At 41.3% G+C, this 16,893-nt stretch overlaps 1 protein-coding gene across 2 annotated transcripts in view; it reads left to right on the top strand.

Annotated features, from left to right (window-relative positions):
- Nucleotides 1-7,864: 7,864 nt before the first annotated feature.
- LOC139537415 (nuclear receptor-interacting protein 1-like) overlaps nucleotides 7,865-16,893 on the top strand; it is a 60,349-nt gene continuing 51,320 nt past the window's right edge. For both annotated transcript variants that reach the window (XM_071338666.1, XM_071338667.1), the window contains exon 1: nucleotides 7,865-8,138. The gene's annotated coding sequence lies outside the window, so the exon portion shown is untranslated. The remainder of the gene's footprint in view (nucleotides 8,139-16,893) is intronic.

Consider the following 16,893-nt stretch of genomic DNA (forward strand, 5'->3'; position numbering starts at 1 on the left):
AGGACAACGACCCTAAGCACACAGCCAAGAAAATGCAGGAGTGCCTTCGGAACAAGTCGCTGAATGTCCTTGAGTGGCCCAGCCACCCGATCGAACAGCTCTGGAGAGACCTAGAAATAGCTGTACAGCAACCCTCCCCATCCAACCGGACAGAGGATCTGCAGTGAAGAGAAGACAGGTTAAAGAAGGATTTTTTACATTTGAGACATGGATTGTGTTTGTGTGCCATTCCGAAGGTGAATGGGCAAGACAAAAGTTTTAAGTGCCTTTGAACGGGGTATGGTAGTAGGTGCCAGGTGCACTGGTTTGTGTGTGTCAACAACGGCAACGCTGCTGGGTTTATACGCTCAGCAGTTTCCTGTGTGTGTCAAGAACTGTGGGAAGCATTGTAGTCAACATGGGTCAGCATCCCTGTGGAACGCTTTCGTCACCTTGTAGTCCATGCCTCGACGAGTTGAAGGCAAAAACAGGTGTAATCCATATTAGGAAGGTGTTCCTAATGTTTTGTACACTCAGTGTAGGTAGGGGTAACGTGACTAGGCAAATGGATAGATAATAAATAGTAGCAGAAGCTAATGTGATGAGTCAAAAGAGTTAGCGCAAAAAGGGTCAATGCAAATAGTCTGGGTAGCTTTTGGTTAACTATTTAACCGTCTTTTGGCTTGGGGCTAGAAGCTGCTCAGGGTCTTGTTGGTTCCAGACTCAGTGCATCGGTACTGCTTACCTTGCGGTAGCAGAGAGAACAGTCTATCACTTGGGTGGCTGGAGTCTTTGACCATTTTTAGGGCCTTCCTGTGACATCACCTGGAATAGATGATATGGAGGACAGGGAATGCAGCCCTCCGTTTCCTGTAGTCCACAATCAGCTCCTTTGTGTTGCTGATGTTGAGAGAGAGGTTGTTGTCCTGGCACCACACTGCCAGGACACTGACCTCCTCCCTATAAACTTTCTCATCGTCATCAGTGATCACGCCTTACACCGTCGGGTCGTCAGCAAACTTTATGATGGTGTTGGAGACGTGCACGGCCATGCAGTTGTAGTTGAACAGGGAGTACTGGTGGGGACTAAGAACGCACCCCTGAGGGGCCCTGTGTTGAGGGTCAGCGTGGCGGATGTGTTGCCTACCCTCACCATCTGGGGGCGGCCCATCAGGAAGTCCAGGATCCCGTTTCAGAGGGAGGAGTTCAGTCCCAGGGTCCTGAGCTTAGTGATGAGCTTCGAGGGCACTATGGTGTTGAATGCTGAGCTGTAGTCAATGAACAGCATTCTAACATAGGTGTTCCTCTTGTCCAGGTAGGAGAGGGCAGTGTGGAGTGCAATAGAGATTGCGTCGTATGTGGATCTGTTGGGGCGGTATACGAATTGAAGTGGGTCCAGGATGTTTGGGATGATGGTGTTGATGTTAACCATGACCAGCCTTTCAAAGCATTTCATGGCTACATATGTGAGTGCTACTGGGCGATAGGGCTGGGCAATATGGACTAAAAATCATATCTCGATTTTTTTCAAAATTATGGGCGATTCCCGATATATACTGTATCTTTATATTTTTATGTTGTCATGGATCCCCCCCGGTACTGCTGCTCATTCTGTTCACCAGTTCCGGAGGTCTACATCACCGGCTTTCTAGGCTTCACTGAACGGGATTCATTATCATCAACCCCGGACTGTCTTGTCTGATTACACACACCTGGTTCCCATTTCCCCTGATTAGTATGTTATTTATGTGCCCTCTGTTCCCTCTGTCTTTGTCTGTTATTGTTCCCATGTCCGTTGGTCGTGTGAGTACCTATGCGTTGGTGCAGCTGTTATCCTGCGTGCTTTATATATTGTGTATTACGGGTATCGTCCCTTGTCGTTCAACGAGGTTTCCCCTTGCACTTTTGTTTGGGTAATGCCCTGTGTTCTTGTATACGTGTTTGTTTTTGTCACGCCCTGACCTTAGAGAGCCTTTTTATGTCTCTATTTGGTTTGGTCAGGGTGTGATTTGGGGTGGGCATTCTATGTTTTGTTTTCTATGATGTTGTGTTTCTATGTTTTGGCCGGGTATGCTTCTCAATCAGGGACAGCTGTCTATCGTTGTCTCTGATTGGGAACCATACTTAGGTAGCCCTTTTTCCCTCCTTTCGTTGTGGGTAGTTGTCTTTGTTTGTGGCACTATAGCCCTTCAGCTTCACGGTCGGTTTTGTATGGTTTATTGTTTTTGTTGGCGTCATTCTAAAATAAAAGTAAAATAAAAGTAATGTACGCTCTCCACGCTGCACCTTGGTCCGCTTCTTCCAGCATCGGCCGTGACAGTTTTGGGTGTATTAAAAACCCATATTGTGTATTTCTGCGCCTGTCTCCAAGTCCTTTATACCAGCGTGACATATGTTTTCTCTAAATAAGCTTTCTTGTACAATTAAAGGTCAAATACACTGCATTTCAAACAGCAGCAATAATCTAATGAATTCAGGGCTTGTGAAATTATACCTAGGCTAAATATAAGCCTTCCACAACCATAAGACCCACTAATAATGTAGTTATTTTATCAAAATAGTTTAACCTGCTTTTTTTGCAATAATCAATGATCTGGCTTTCAAGTCTGTCTATGAAAATGCCCTTTTTGTTATTTAACCAGAGCCATGCATAATGCACATTCACTAATAATGACTAACTTCTTGTAGCAGCATTATAGAAAATTAACACCAGTCACATAAACAATTTATCAAGCACAAGCCCATATGCTAGTGAGTAGCCAGCTTATCTTTACATTTCAAGTTTAGCCAACTTGGATATTTTTGTTAGCTAACAAGGTAGCACAGTTTAATTGTTATTAACACACCCTTCTGTCTGTCGCTAACTGTTGGAACACTATGCTAGCCTGTCCACTTTGTTCAGATGTTGAAATCAAGTGGCCTACCTTATTTCTCAAAATGAGAACAAATTTCCAATTCCTTATATTATTGTGATTTATGCATATTGCACATTTATAAAACACAGACTAGTGTCACGTTCGTCATAAGGAGTAGACCAAGATGCAGCGTGGTATGTTTCAATCCTTTATTTCGGAATAGAAAACTTCAAAGAACAAAAACAACAAAACGAACAAACGAAACGTGAAGCCAGAATAATGCTCACAGGCAACTATACATAGACAAGATCCCACAAAGCACAATGGGAAAATGGCTACCTAAATATGATCCCCAATCAGAGACAACGATAAACAGCTGCCTCTGATTGGGAACCATACTAGGCCAACATAGACATATAATTCACCTAGATAACCCACCCTTAAATCACACCCGACCTTACCAACATAGAGAATAAAAGCTCTCTATGGTCAGGGAGTGACAACTAGACAGCTGGTATATCAGTCTTTGGCTAAAATGCTGCAAGCGGTACGTGGTAACACACACGACAAACTGAGAATTAATTTTCCAGAATCAATGTTCATTGATACTCCTCTTTTAGTAGTGTCTGCTCTGCTCGCAATTTGAGTAGTTGAGACATAAAAACGGTATCGTTAGAAAGTTTTACTTCTCCTCTATTACAGTAAAATAACGTCTCAATGTGTTTCGGTGTCCATATGACCAATTATGTTGGACCAAACCTCAAATGCAAATAGCGGTTTGATACCGCTTGTCAGAGCTCTCATCTTTGTAGTTGTGAGTGGCAGGGAGAGGGGCTTGGTGTGTGTGAGTAAATGGAAAGGTGCATACAGCACAGAAGGAGTGAAGGAGACGAGACCAAAAAGACAACATGAGAACAAGCGGACATAAACAGTCATAAAAACTCAAAATAAATATTGTGCTAAAACATACATTCGAATAAATCAAATTCATTTGATATATCTTTACTTTGGTGTTCTTGGGCACAGGAACTATGGTCGTCTGATTGAAATGTAGGTATTACAGACTGGGTCAGGGAGAGGTTGAAAATGTCAGTGAAGGCACTTCACAGCGCATGCTCTGAGTACGCGTCCTGGTAATCCGTTTGGTCCCGGGGCCTTGTGAATGTTAACCTGTTTAAAGGTCTTACTCACATCGGCTATGGAGAGAAAAATCACACCGTCGTCCAGAACAGCTGGTGCTCTCATGCATGGTTCAGTATTGCTTGCCTCGAAGCGAGCCTAGAAGGCATTTGGCTCGTTTGGTAGGCTCGCGTCGGAGGGCAGCTCACGGCTGGGTTTCCCTTTGTAATCTGTGATAGTTTGCAAGCCCTGCCACATCTAACGAGCGTAAGAGCCGACGTAGTAGGATTTGATCTTAGTCCTCTATTGACGCTTTGCCTGTTTGATGGCTCTTTGGAGGTCGTAGCGGGATTTCTTATAAGCGTCTGGATTAGTGTCCCGCTCCTTGAAAGCGGCAGCTCTGGCCTTTAGCTCAGTGTGGGTGTTGTCTGTAATCCATGGCTTCTGGTTGGGAATTGTATGTAAAGTATGGTCATTGTGGGACGACGTCGTTGATACACTTATTAATGAACAGTGACTGATGTGGTAAACTTCTCAATTTTATCGGATGAATCCCGGAACATATTCCAGTCTGTGCTAGCAAAACAGTCCTGTAGCGTAGCATCTGCTTCATCGGACGCTGGTCAGTGTATCTATGAAAACATTTTTACTTCAATGAGGGAGAAGTCAAAAATTCAGATCATCTAAATTCTAGATGAATGTGAAGCATCTCTGCTAGTCAGTGTTATATCATCTTTGTGTGTTTACTCTGAGCAGAGGCTAGCCTTTCCTGTCCTTTGTTTGTTGCACCAATAAAGTCAGTTTAACTTGTTAATGAGTAATCCTCTCCTTGTGGGATCTGGAACTGTAGAAATAGGGTGACAATTTTTTTTTAATGGTTTGAAATTGATACAGTCAGTCACTCAGTAAGATTGAATTCCAGTCAAATTTAAATAGGTTCTGTTTAATTATTTTTTTTTTAAACAGTACCTCAATATATTATATTTCCATACCCAGGCTTTTTCTAACTCAGGTACAAAGGTCAAAGTACAGCTCTATCCATTCTATTTCTATACATGAGACCCTAACAACCATTATTTACTCATTTGAGTCCAAAGGTTACAGTATAGTGTGACTTCCAACAGTCCTGCTCCTATCCCAGTTCGCACCTGCCTGCCCTTCCAAAGCCCCTCCCTCCACTCCAAACCTTAGGAGACGTTCCGGATGAAATTGGGGAGTAGAGGTTAAAGGTTATGGGTTAATGTCTGCTGACACTCTGGCTCTCTCCCTCAGAGACAATCAGGCGTCTGAATCTAAACTCTCCTCTATTTGCACTACTGGGTTCAGGAGAACAGCCGTGGAGCACCATAGAACTTTGCACTGGGATTCATATCATTCTATGTCTCTTTTTGTCTTTTCATTGAAATGTTCAGCTGGAATTAAATTGCATAAAAACATTTGAGGGACTGGGAGGTTGATTGGATTATTTAATTCCTGGATGAAAGAGAAACAGATTCTGATAATAATCTGCCCCAGTAACTGCTCACTGAACCCTTGCTCATGTGTAAGGTGAATCACAGTTGAATGGCTATTTTCAAGTATTTTATGGATGAGAAATTCCACAGCTTAGACTTGGAAAACAACCAGGCTAGTTCATTTTCTGAAGGAATTTGTCTTTTTGACATTGGTAGCTTGGCTACTTTCTTCAAGTTTTAATTCATTGATGAGCAGGCAGTTTGTTAATGAGAGAAAAACTGATACAATTCTACACGAGGATACCAATCTTTATGTGATTTCCACATTTGTTGGGGAATTTATTTAATTTTGTATTAATCTATTATTGTTCAGCATCACACCGGCTATTCAGCATTCTTGTATTGCTTTCTTTGGTACCACGGTTATTCTGGTAATGTCTCATGATACAACATCCAAACCTACTACTTTTGGTTATTCTGCATGACAGAGTAAGTAATCTTGGGTGTTAACAACATTTTAACTAGTGTGTCCAGTAAAACATTGGAGTGCATTTACAAAAGGCCCTTAAACGCCTTGTTAACCAACCCTCTTAAATGCGCCATGCATTCTCCTCTTTTCTGTCTTTTGTTGTTTGTCAGAATCGCCACACTTCTACTAACTTCACAGTTATCCTCATGGCTGCCCTGACAGACTTTACCCTTACCACTTCCACCGTAGAATGTAACACACAAAGCATCGTGTCTGTTACCAGAGACTTTGTTTTGTGTGTGTGTGATCCTTTTCAGGATTACTGTGTTACATGCAGACTTCTTAATACAGCCACAAAAACAGCCACAGGCTGTCCTTCCCTTAGGGTCAAAGGTGGAAGTTCTGTGAACCACATTTCTGTGAAAAGCTTGGGGGCAGAGGTCAGGGGAGTTCTGGTGGGGGAAGGAATAAAAGGGAGGATATTGTATCTCCATTCATGTGGCATTTGAGGTCAAAGTTCAAAGATGAAAGGTCACTTAAGTTCAGAGGTTACGAGGGTAGATACCGTAAATTGCTGAGGCCGTTTGCTCCCCCGGACCTAAAGGCTGACATCTCAGTGGTCAAGAAGAACATTCTAGATGTATGGTGCACATTTAGTTAGACAAAATAAATAGCACAAAAGGATATCAAAGTTAAGCCTGTTTTCATGTGTAGTATCTAGTCAGACAGTGACAATATAAAGCCATCAATTTAGACAATACAAGGTTGATATGAGTGCCAATTTGGACTGAACTTTAGTCTCTGAGTCCTACATTAACCTCAGTTACACTGTAAAATGCTAATTAAAGGTAAGACATGCTGTGAACAATGACCTTCTAAAGTGCTATACAATTTATCTCAGTGACAAGTTGAGTGTCAGTTCTGTTTATTAAACTGACATTGAATTAAATGACTGTTTAACCATTATGGCGAGGTTACATTCAGTTATGAGGCACATTATCCATTGGTTAACCTAAATGGTGTGGGTGGGTGGGTGTGGGTGTGTGTGTGTGTGTGTGTGTGTGTGTGTGTGTGTGTGTGTGTGTGTGTGTGTGTGTGTGTGTGTGTGTGTGTGTGTGTGTGTGTGTGTGTGTGTGTGTGTGTGTGTGTGTGTGTGTGTGTTTGCGTGTGTGTGTGTTTGCGTGTGCACCTGTGTGTGTGTTTGCGTGTGCACCTGTGTGCATGTATGTATGTGTCCTGTTAAAAATCTGTCTAACCAATAACATGGAATTAAAACAATAGTGAAAATCAGTGTGGTGGGAGAACTGCATTGCCCCCCTACACACCCACACTCTCACCCTCCAGGCCCCCAGTCTAAAAATAAAAGAGTTTCTCTGGAAGAAGGGCTGTGCAGAAGAGAAGTAGGTTATGTTGTGTTTTTATTCATGACAGAAAACAGAGATGTTCCCCGGGTCCTCTGAGACATTTTGTTCAAGGCCAAATGAGATAGAAGACTGTCTGTGGGCCATCATAGTAGATACCACAGAGATTATGTCACAGAAAAAAAGAGCTACGGCTAAGTAATAGTGGAAATTTATAACATACTAAACTGCCCAGACTATCAGTATAATGTAATACAACCATTCATGTAAAAACCTGATTGTGCTCATTTTTAAAAGGCAACAAGTTTTTTGTTGTTGATTGTTACATTTTCATTCTATTTCACTTGATCTCATCCTTGCTGTCTTTCAGAGGTTGCAAAGAGTTTGTAAGTAGGCCCAATTTATAGACAGTTAATTATTTGATAATTATGTATACAACATTAATAAACACATTATTTAAGTGTCTATAAACCATAGGCTAAAACTGATTGTATACTACTTTTAAACACAATAAACCGCAAACGTTTTCACGAAGTCTAACGATACATATGGAGAGGGGCAGGGATAGGTTGATAATGCCACTGCTCCTTTAAACTGCTCCTTTAAGGGTGGTGTCAGTGGCAGAGAGGAGGAGTGTCGCCTCTGCTGAGTGCTCGAGAGCAAGGGGATTCCGAGAATAAGCAATTCCGTCAGATTCGACTACAGGTCGCAGAGCCTGATCACTTCGATCAAAACCCGAGGCATTTTGGAATAAATCATCAATTTTTCATAATTAACCCGCGTTCGAGAAATCCGACTTTTTCACCGAGACTACCCGAAGGATTTCCTCCTTTCGAATGATAATGCACCTTTTCGCTTGAGTGGGGTCCACTGTCAGCGCGGGGTAGACAAACCCAAGCAGGTACGTGCCGAGCTAAATGTACAGAATAGGCTGTGAAATGAATGACTCTGTGAAAATCCGCGAGGGCACAAACGGGGTGTGTGTCATGGATTTAACATGTTTACAGCATGTTTTTGAGGATTGAATGATGTTTGTGTCTCGAGCCTTAGTTTCTGGGCTCATAGCGGTGTGAGAACGCTGCGTAAAGAAGTCGTAATAAACCAGCCAGTGCTGTGGTAATGTCGTTTCCATTTTGTTAAATGGCATCGGGATTACATTATAGCCTGTTTGAGATGATTTCCTTGTCGACCTTATAAAAACGCATTACCGCACGTAGACATGTAATATCTATTTGCCATAGAAAGCGCCAATGTTATGTCGCCTAAATCTAATGACTCAAATACGAATCATGTAGATTGTTCGTGCTGGCTACTTTGTTATTCCGTATTTTTCTCACATTGTCCATTCATTGTTGTGACACTGTTAATTTGTTGTTATAGTGTTTGTTGTTACAATTGTTGCACTGTCCTCGCTGTAGTCTAGCCTACGTGTAAAAATTATAGCCTACAAAATGATAGGCCACAAATACATATGTTCAGTTTAACCTGCATTAAAATGCTGCATAGGACTAGTACTAAGTAAAAGGCGCATAGACACTGCCTACTAATACAGATAATGAGTATGAGCATTAGCAAATAGGCCCGGTATTGATATTATGACTGTCAACATCAATTTGGCTCTTTCGTAGGCTGCTCCATTGTAGCCAAATAAGTCATAATTTCAGAGTTTTGTTTGGTGTAGTTTAACATTATAAATGCATTATAATGCTTCATAGTTAAAACTGGATGCTGATGATTTTCAATTAATCTGTTGTGCTTCCTTGTTCCTTGTCAAAGGTGACAAAATGTTTGGCTTTGCACGCCTCAAATGTTCATTCATCATTGGCACAGTGTCTGGAATAATGTAGGCCCAAGTAGCTAAGTTTAGTCACTTCATTTCTCGAGTTTTCACTATTCAGTTCATAAAACAGATTGTAAATTAGCCTTGTGGATTTCTACACAGAAAGTACTGGTGACATTGTATTACTACTGCATTATTATTGTTATTATTATTGTTATTGAGTTACATCTTATATATTCTTTAGTTTGCTATGGTTTAATTCACTATTTCAGCAGTAGGCTACTGACAATTGACAGGCAGAATGGATTTGAACTATTCCACTGTTTGGAGTAGTCATCACCAGATGTCCTCTCGCTGCATTTGACCATTAACCTAATGTAGCAGGCATGAAAGAAACACCTTAAACTAGATCCCCCACATACTTGTCTTGATTAGAAAAATTATGTCAGGGAACGTTCTCTTCTGCACTGTTCAACAAATCCAGCAAATGTGGAGGAGGAGTTAATATGGAGTGCCGCCTTGTTAACTTCCAAATGCGGAAGGCCTGTCACAGGCTCTCTTTCCATTTCCCCTGAAAACCGGAACATCCGATTGTTGGGGACTCTGCAGAGGCTATTTGACCATGGGATCGTTGGAGAGGCAAAAAGTCAGGGGTTGAAGGTTGGCCAGCTGAGTCACAGGGGAGAGAGAGGGCATGACCTCACTGTTATTTCAGGTGTGCTTAGCCACCCTGGCAAAACTTCCCTTCCAACAACAAACCTGTTTACTTTTCATCATTTGGAACACATCAACACATTCAATTGTGTACTAGGCCTACTTTTGCAGCAAACTTGGGTGGATTAGTCAAATATAGGCCTGAGCGTTGTTGAAGTGAACTTGGCTGACTTTTGAAAAGTTTAAATACTCAGCCTGTCTGGGGGTCTGGCTTTTAGCCCTCCCTTTGTGGAGTGTTTCAGCTACTTAATTATTTGACCTGATCTTGTACAGGATGTTCAACGGTAGCTGCGTATAGTCCTCTGTACTGGAGCCATAGATAACTAAAACCTCCACATTTAACATGTTCTTGCTCTTGAATAGGCTAATCTGGTGCACATGCCAGCCATATTCCTCCTACACTGAGCTAGTGTACTGTACTCTACACAACTTGTTTTGCTGTAGCCGTGGGTTGTTGTCTAGGGAGCCACTGATAATGATTGATGTGCAGTATCCCGCCACAGAATCATAGGATATTTAAATTATATATATGCAAATGATGTTACGTCTACTGAATGCTCACAAGACTGGACTCTGGACCCTGGTCTAACAGATCAAGGTTCTGTCTTCCCAGGACAACAAACCATCTGTCTTCCCCGAAAATGGATGTTACAGTGTTGTAACAGTGTTGTTACAGTTTTTGCAATTAATGCACTATCTTTGCTGTAGTGTATGTATTAAAATTAGTGCTAACCCAATTTGGTTGACTGGTTGATTGTTTGGTCGATAGGCTGTTGGTTGACCGAGATTTCTTAAGTCGAGCAGTCGCAAATTAGTTTTTTCATGGTGCACGAGACACCTGTCTGATTCACCCCTGTCTCAGTGGACTAATCCATTGCGGAGGCCACAGGGATGGCACAGTCCATCACTCTAAGACGTGATACTGAAATTGTATATGGTTATATTATGAAAAAATAATGGTGCAACACAAATATATCTCATATTTTATAACAAATGCGTTTTTTCCCGCGTTGGATATGGTCGCTGTCCGCGGTTCTGAAACATAATCTTCAATGCGTGGAAAATTGCCGCCTTTCCCTATGTTGCTATGTGCATAATAGGAAAGTTAACCAGCATATTGGGATTGAGAACAATGCGGTGGATGCAGCAGCAGCCGAGAAGAGGAAACAGCCCTTGCCTAATTGTCTAAGAAAATTGAGAGAGAAAACCCCAACTTAATTAGGTCTATAATCAATAGCTTAACTCTTAAATGTGCCTGGCTTTATAAATCATCCATAAAAATGTACAGAAATAAGACATATCTTGCTTATGTTGCCTGTTTGAGTGATTGTTTAATAGTCTACTGATTCCGTGAGCACCAAGCCTCATGCAACGGCAAAATGGCAGATAAAGCAATTTCACAGATTCGCCTGTTTTTAATCTTTGCTATGCTGAAATAAAGGCTTTACAATTGTATTTCATTATAACAGACTGGTATTGCTTATAATTTATTTAGTGTTGTTTTCACTGTTCCAATCAGGCAGAAAAATAATATTGTAATCTAACAGCATCTGTTTGTCACACATAATATGCATGTAGCTCATGCTCTTATACCCTCCTTTTTCTTGATCTACTTCTTATTGTCATTATAAAAATTATTATTATGATCGTCATCAATAAGTGTAATTTTCATTGCTTAGCCCTTTATTTCAATACTTCTATATGCTAATGTATCAATCATTCATTCATGTCATCACACAGCATTATGAGTCATTCATGATTTAAATTCAATCAAGCATTTTAGTTTTAAAATTAAATTACAAGGGGAGCTTTGGATAGTTATGCTAAACAATGAATCAATCGCAATTCACGAATGCATGCAGCAGTTTTTAGTCTTCTGTAATAAAGGCTTTATACAGTACCAGTCAAAAGTTTGGACACACCTACTCATTCAAGGGTTTTTCTTTATTTTGACTATTTTCTACATTGTAGAATAATAGTGAAGTTTAGATTTTGATTCTTCAAAGTAGACACCCTTTGCCTTGATGACAGCTTTGCACATGCTTGTCATTCTCTCAACCAGCTTCACCTGGAATGCTTTCCCAACAGTCTTGAAAGAGTTACCACATATGCTGAGCCCTTGTTGGCTGCTTTTCCTTCACTCTGCGGTCCAACTTATCCCAAACCATCTCAGTTGGGTTGAGGTCGGGTGATTGTGGAGGCCAGGTCTACTGATGCAACACTCCATCACTCTCCTTATGGTCAAATAGCCCTTATACAGCCTGGAGGTGTGTTGGGTCATGGTCCTGTTGAAAAACAAATGGCATTCCCACAAAGTGCCAACCAGATGGGAGGGCGTATCGCTGTAGAATGCTGTGGTAGCCATGCTGTTAAAGTGTGCCTTGAATTCTAAATAAATCACAGACAGTGTCACCAGCAAAGCACACCCACACCATCACACCTCCTCCTCCATGCTTCACGGTGGGAACCACACATGTGGAGATCATCCGTTCACCTACTCTGCATCTCACAATGACACGGCGGTTGGAACCAAAAATCTCAGATTTCCACCGGTCTAATGTCCATTTCTCGTGTTTCTTGGCCCAAGCAAGTCTCTTCTTATTATTAGTGTCCTCTAGTAGTGGTTTCAATGCAGCAATTAGACTATGAAGGCCTGATTCATGCGGTCTCCTCTGAACTGACTGACCTTCATGTCTTAAAGTAATGATGGACTGTTGTTTCTCTTTGCTTATTTGAGCGGTTCTTGCCATAATATGGACTTGGTATTTTACCAAATAGGGCTGTATAACACCCCTACCTTGTCACAACACAACTGATTGGCTCAAATGCATTAAGGAAAGAAATACGACAAATTAACTTTTAATAAGGCACACCTGTTAATTGAAATCATTCCAGGTGACTACCTCATGAAGCTGGTTGAGAGAATGCCAAGAGTGTGTAAAGCTGTCATCAAGGCAAAGGTTGGCTACTTTGAAGAATCTCAAATATAAAATATATTTAGATTAGTTTAACACTTTTTTGGTTATTACATGATTCCATATGTGTTATTTAAAAGTTGTGATGTCTTCACTACAATTCTACAATGTAGAAAATAGTAAAAATAAAGAAATACCCTTGAATGAGTAGGTGTGTCCAAACGTTTGACTTGTACTCTATATATCTTTTGTTTTTCGTTAGGACAGACTCTCTGGTACACTTATTTATTTAGTGTTGTTTACACTGTTCCAAATGGTCAGAAAAATATATAATATTGTAATCTAACAGCAACTGTTTGGCACACATAATACTCACGTAAAGCTTGCTCCTATACTCTCCATTTTCTTGAGCTCCAGTAGTGTCTACAACTAAGTCAAATGTCTTCCACAGATCTGACTTCCCCTTTCCCTCCAGAGCAGCCAGTAAACATTTGCCCATTTTGAGTTTCTTTTTCACGTCCTCCGCATACATTTTGCTGTCACATGTTACTGTGTTTCGGAGTTTGTTATAACTAGTTTATTGATGTGATTATGATAGGCTTGAGGTCAGACCCTATTGGTCACATGCATGCGATGCTTACATGTTTCACATAAAGAGAGCAAGGGTTGAGGGAATAGGGAATGTTTTTCGTAAACAAATGAGGGATTTCGGTGACAGAACTTTTCAGTCAGATACAAGTAAGAAACTAAAGGGCTGAAATGGTGTTGCAACTTCAGCGCGAACAGAGCAGTGTGACTATCAGGCTCTATCTTTAGTCATTTATGTGTCTTAATTATTTAATCAAACAGTGTGCTTAAAGCATCAGACAATCTCACTGCATATGTAGTTGATTTTATTCAAACACATGGTGTGTCTGTCTATATATGGAAAAATATGTTTAAACATTTCGACCGATCGATTGGTCGAAAGAACAGGATGACTCATTTTCTCGGGACAGCCCTAATTAAAATAACACAGTATAAAATACCCCTGTAGGTATATTAAGGGTCAATTGTAGAGGAAGGTGTGTGTAGCCTATACTGTGAGAGTGTGCATATGCGTGTGTGTGTGTGTGCATACATGCATGCCTTTGAGTGTGTGCGCTTAAGTTGTGTTTTCATGAATGCTGAGCTACTGAAACGAGCTAGCTGTGTTTGGATTACACCCAATCTCATGTGTCAGGACAGTGTAAGGTTGTTTGTCAACAATCTGCATACTGTAAACTACTGTATATGACAGGTGTCATGATGTGTCCACAATAGCTCTGTTCGGACATTGCGAACATGTGGTCGGAGTATCAGGCTTTAAGGTTGTTGTAGATGGAATCAGAATGCTGATTGTGTTGTAATGACCAGCCTCTTAACTTACAACAGTTGGCTACTCTTTAGAAATGTGCTTGGGTTAAAATATATCTCGAACAATCAGGGGTTGGAACTGAAATTAGTTTAGTTCTGAACAGAACCGTTAATGTTTTTCGTTCAGTTCCACTGAACCAGTTCGAATCCCCCAGAAAATACCTGTTTATATCATTCCTTTCTGTTCCTTTGTAGCCCTTTCCTGCAGTCAAATGACTTAGTGGCACATGGGTGGACTGTTATTGATATTTTTTATAATGAATTAAATAAAGTTTAAAATTACGCAGAAAATCCGGTGTTTCTATGTCAAATGGTTTCGTTATATTTCAGTCTTCTATTGTCACGCCCTGGCCTTAGTTATCTTTGTTTTCTTTATTATTTTAGTTAGGTCAGGGTGTGACATAGGGGATGTATGTGTTTTGTATTGTCTAGGGGTTTTGTATGTTTATGGGGCAGTGTCTAGTCTAGGTCTATGTATGTCTATGGTTGCCTAGATTGGTTCTCAATTAGAGACAGCTGTCTATCATTGTCTCTGATTGGGAACCATATTTAGGCAGCCATATTCATTGGGTATTTCGTGGGTTATTGTCTATGTCTATGTGTAGTGTTTAGTGTCAGCACTATTTTGGATTATAGCGTCACGTTCGTTCGTTTTTTTTTTTTTTGTAGTTTGTAAAGTGTTCTTCGTTTTCGTCTTCATTAAAAATAGAAGATGTATTCAAACCACGCTGCACTTTGGTCCTCCTCTCTTCCACCATATAACGATCGTGACATCTATGATGTATATAAACTGTAATATTGGGATGCAAACTCAAAATGTAATACATTTCATCTCTATATCTGATATGGTACAGGTGTATTATTTTTTTAAAGCCCATAACCATGTGTTTGAGGTGTATACTTTTGTTTCAAAGTAGATTTGTTTAAGACTAGCAAGAAACACTGTGTGGCCCTGATTTAGCCCACAGCCTTAAAAGGTTAAACCTTTTTTTTTTACATTTAGCTCAACATGAAATTACTTCAGCAATCAGTGCGGATAGAGCAGCTTGCTATGGAGCGGGCAAGCTATAGTTTACATACACGATGGACAGACAAATATAGGGACATTTTGTGGGTGGAAGAGAGGGTGGAGGAGGAGGCTTGGCTTGAAGCGCTGGGAATCTTGTTATGACATGCATTATCTGAATTAGGCCCTCAGAATTATATCTATGTACGAAGGAACAACTTCTATGGAGGAACCTTCGATGTCTTTGAACTTCTGAGATTTGGCTTAAGGTTGGCCCAGAGCTAGCTAGCTAGCTAACAAGCTTGTGTATGAAGAGTGACACCAGATTTAAAAACACGTCTTACCTTTTTGTAGTCTATAAATCCAATGTGAAACATGATAACTATAGTATCCTTAATTAGCATTGAAAAAGTGAATCCATTCTTCTCTCCCAAGTGGTGCAGCGGTCTAAGGCACTGCATCTCAGTGCTAGAGGTGTCACTACAGACCCTGGTTTAATCCCGGGCTGTATCACAACCGGCTGTGATCAGGAGTTCCATAGGGCGGCGCACAATTGGCCCAGCGTCGTCCGGGTTAGGGGAGGGTTTGGCCAGGGTAAGCCGTCATTGCAAATAAGAATTTGTTCTTAACTGACTTGCCTAGTTAAATAAAGGTTTTAAAAGTAAAAATGTAAAATCTCTCTTCCTAATTTCTGGATCACGCTTGTAACGTCAATAGGCTACAGTAGCCTATGCTTCAGAGGGGGAGGGGCAGGTAGCCTACACACGCACAGGCAAATATTTTCATCTGGCAGGCAGACACTGGAATACGTTTCTGAGTGACAGAGTGAGGGCTTTGCATAGGTGCTTTGTTGCGTTTTTTGTGGGACTGAAAGTCTGGTCCCCATGCTTTTAAAATGACGGCTCTGTTCCGGAATAGTATAGATCACTTTCACTTCCGGTTCTGATTCTGTTCCTCTAAAAATGTTGTTATTTTCCGTTTTTTGGTACTGTTCCCTGAACCGGTTCCAACCCCTGCTAACAATAGGCCTAGATGTTGAATTAGTGATGTAGAAATACAATGTCATGTCGGTCATGCTTTCAACCCATCACACCAACTCTCCTAGGCTATCTACTCCAATCCGGGAGTGGGGTGAAAGGGAGGGATGGAACCAAAGTCAATGGGACTCATTTTGATGACATGGCAGGAGCAGCTAAATGCTTTTTTATTGCTCTGGCTCCTGGAGGCAGGCAGGGTGGAATTACGAAATGGAGGGATGAAAGTTGGAGGGAGGCTGGAGCAGGCAGGCAGCCCTCTGAGATACTGACTGGCCCTGGCTGTCTGGCTCATCTGTTGGATAACTCTTCCTCTCCCACCTCACCCACCTCACCTCCCCATCCCCCCTCCCACCTTACTCCCCTCCCCTCCCCACCTCACCCTCCTGCACCCTGGCCTTGGAGCACTGACAGGGCCGCTCAATTATCCACACACATTGATTCTTACCGTTTGCGATTGCTGTAAATGATTTATACTTTGCTGAAATGACTCCCAAAGTGATCCACGGAGAGAGGGGAGAGATGCAGGTCAGATAAATGAAGCATGTCACCCACATGAAAGCATGGCACCCCATTTCAGAAACAACAGCTGTGGAACCTAACTGTGATGATCAATGAAGCAGGGGCAACAAGAGAGAAGAACACAGTTACCTTGTACTGTTACATACACAGGCCAAACATAATGTGAGTGGCCATTGTTCTGTCTTTCCTTACTACTGATGATATTCAGATATAAAGGCCATGTTTTGTTGTAGTCTGAAGAAGCCCAAACCTACAGGCTGATGTGAGTAGACCTGACTGTCTCCTTGGGT

The sequence above is a fragment of the Salvelinus alpinus genome, chromosome 13, assembly GCF_045679555.1.
Source record: "Salvelinus alpinus chromosome 13, SLU_Salpinus.1, whole genome shotgun sequence".
NCBI lineage: Eukaryota > Metazoa > Chordata > Actinopteri > Salmoniformes > Salmonidae > Salvelinus > Salvelinus alpinus.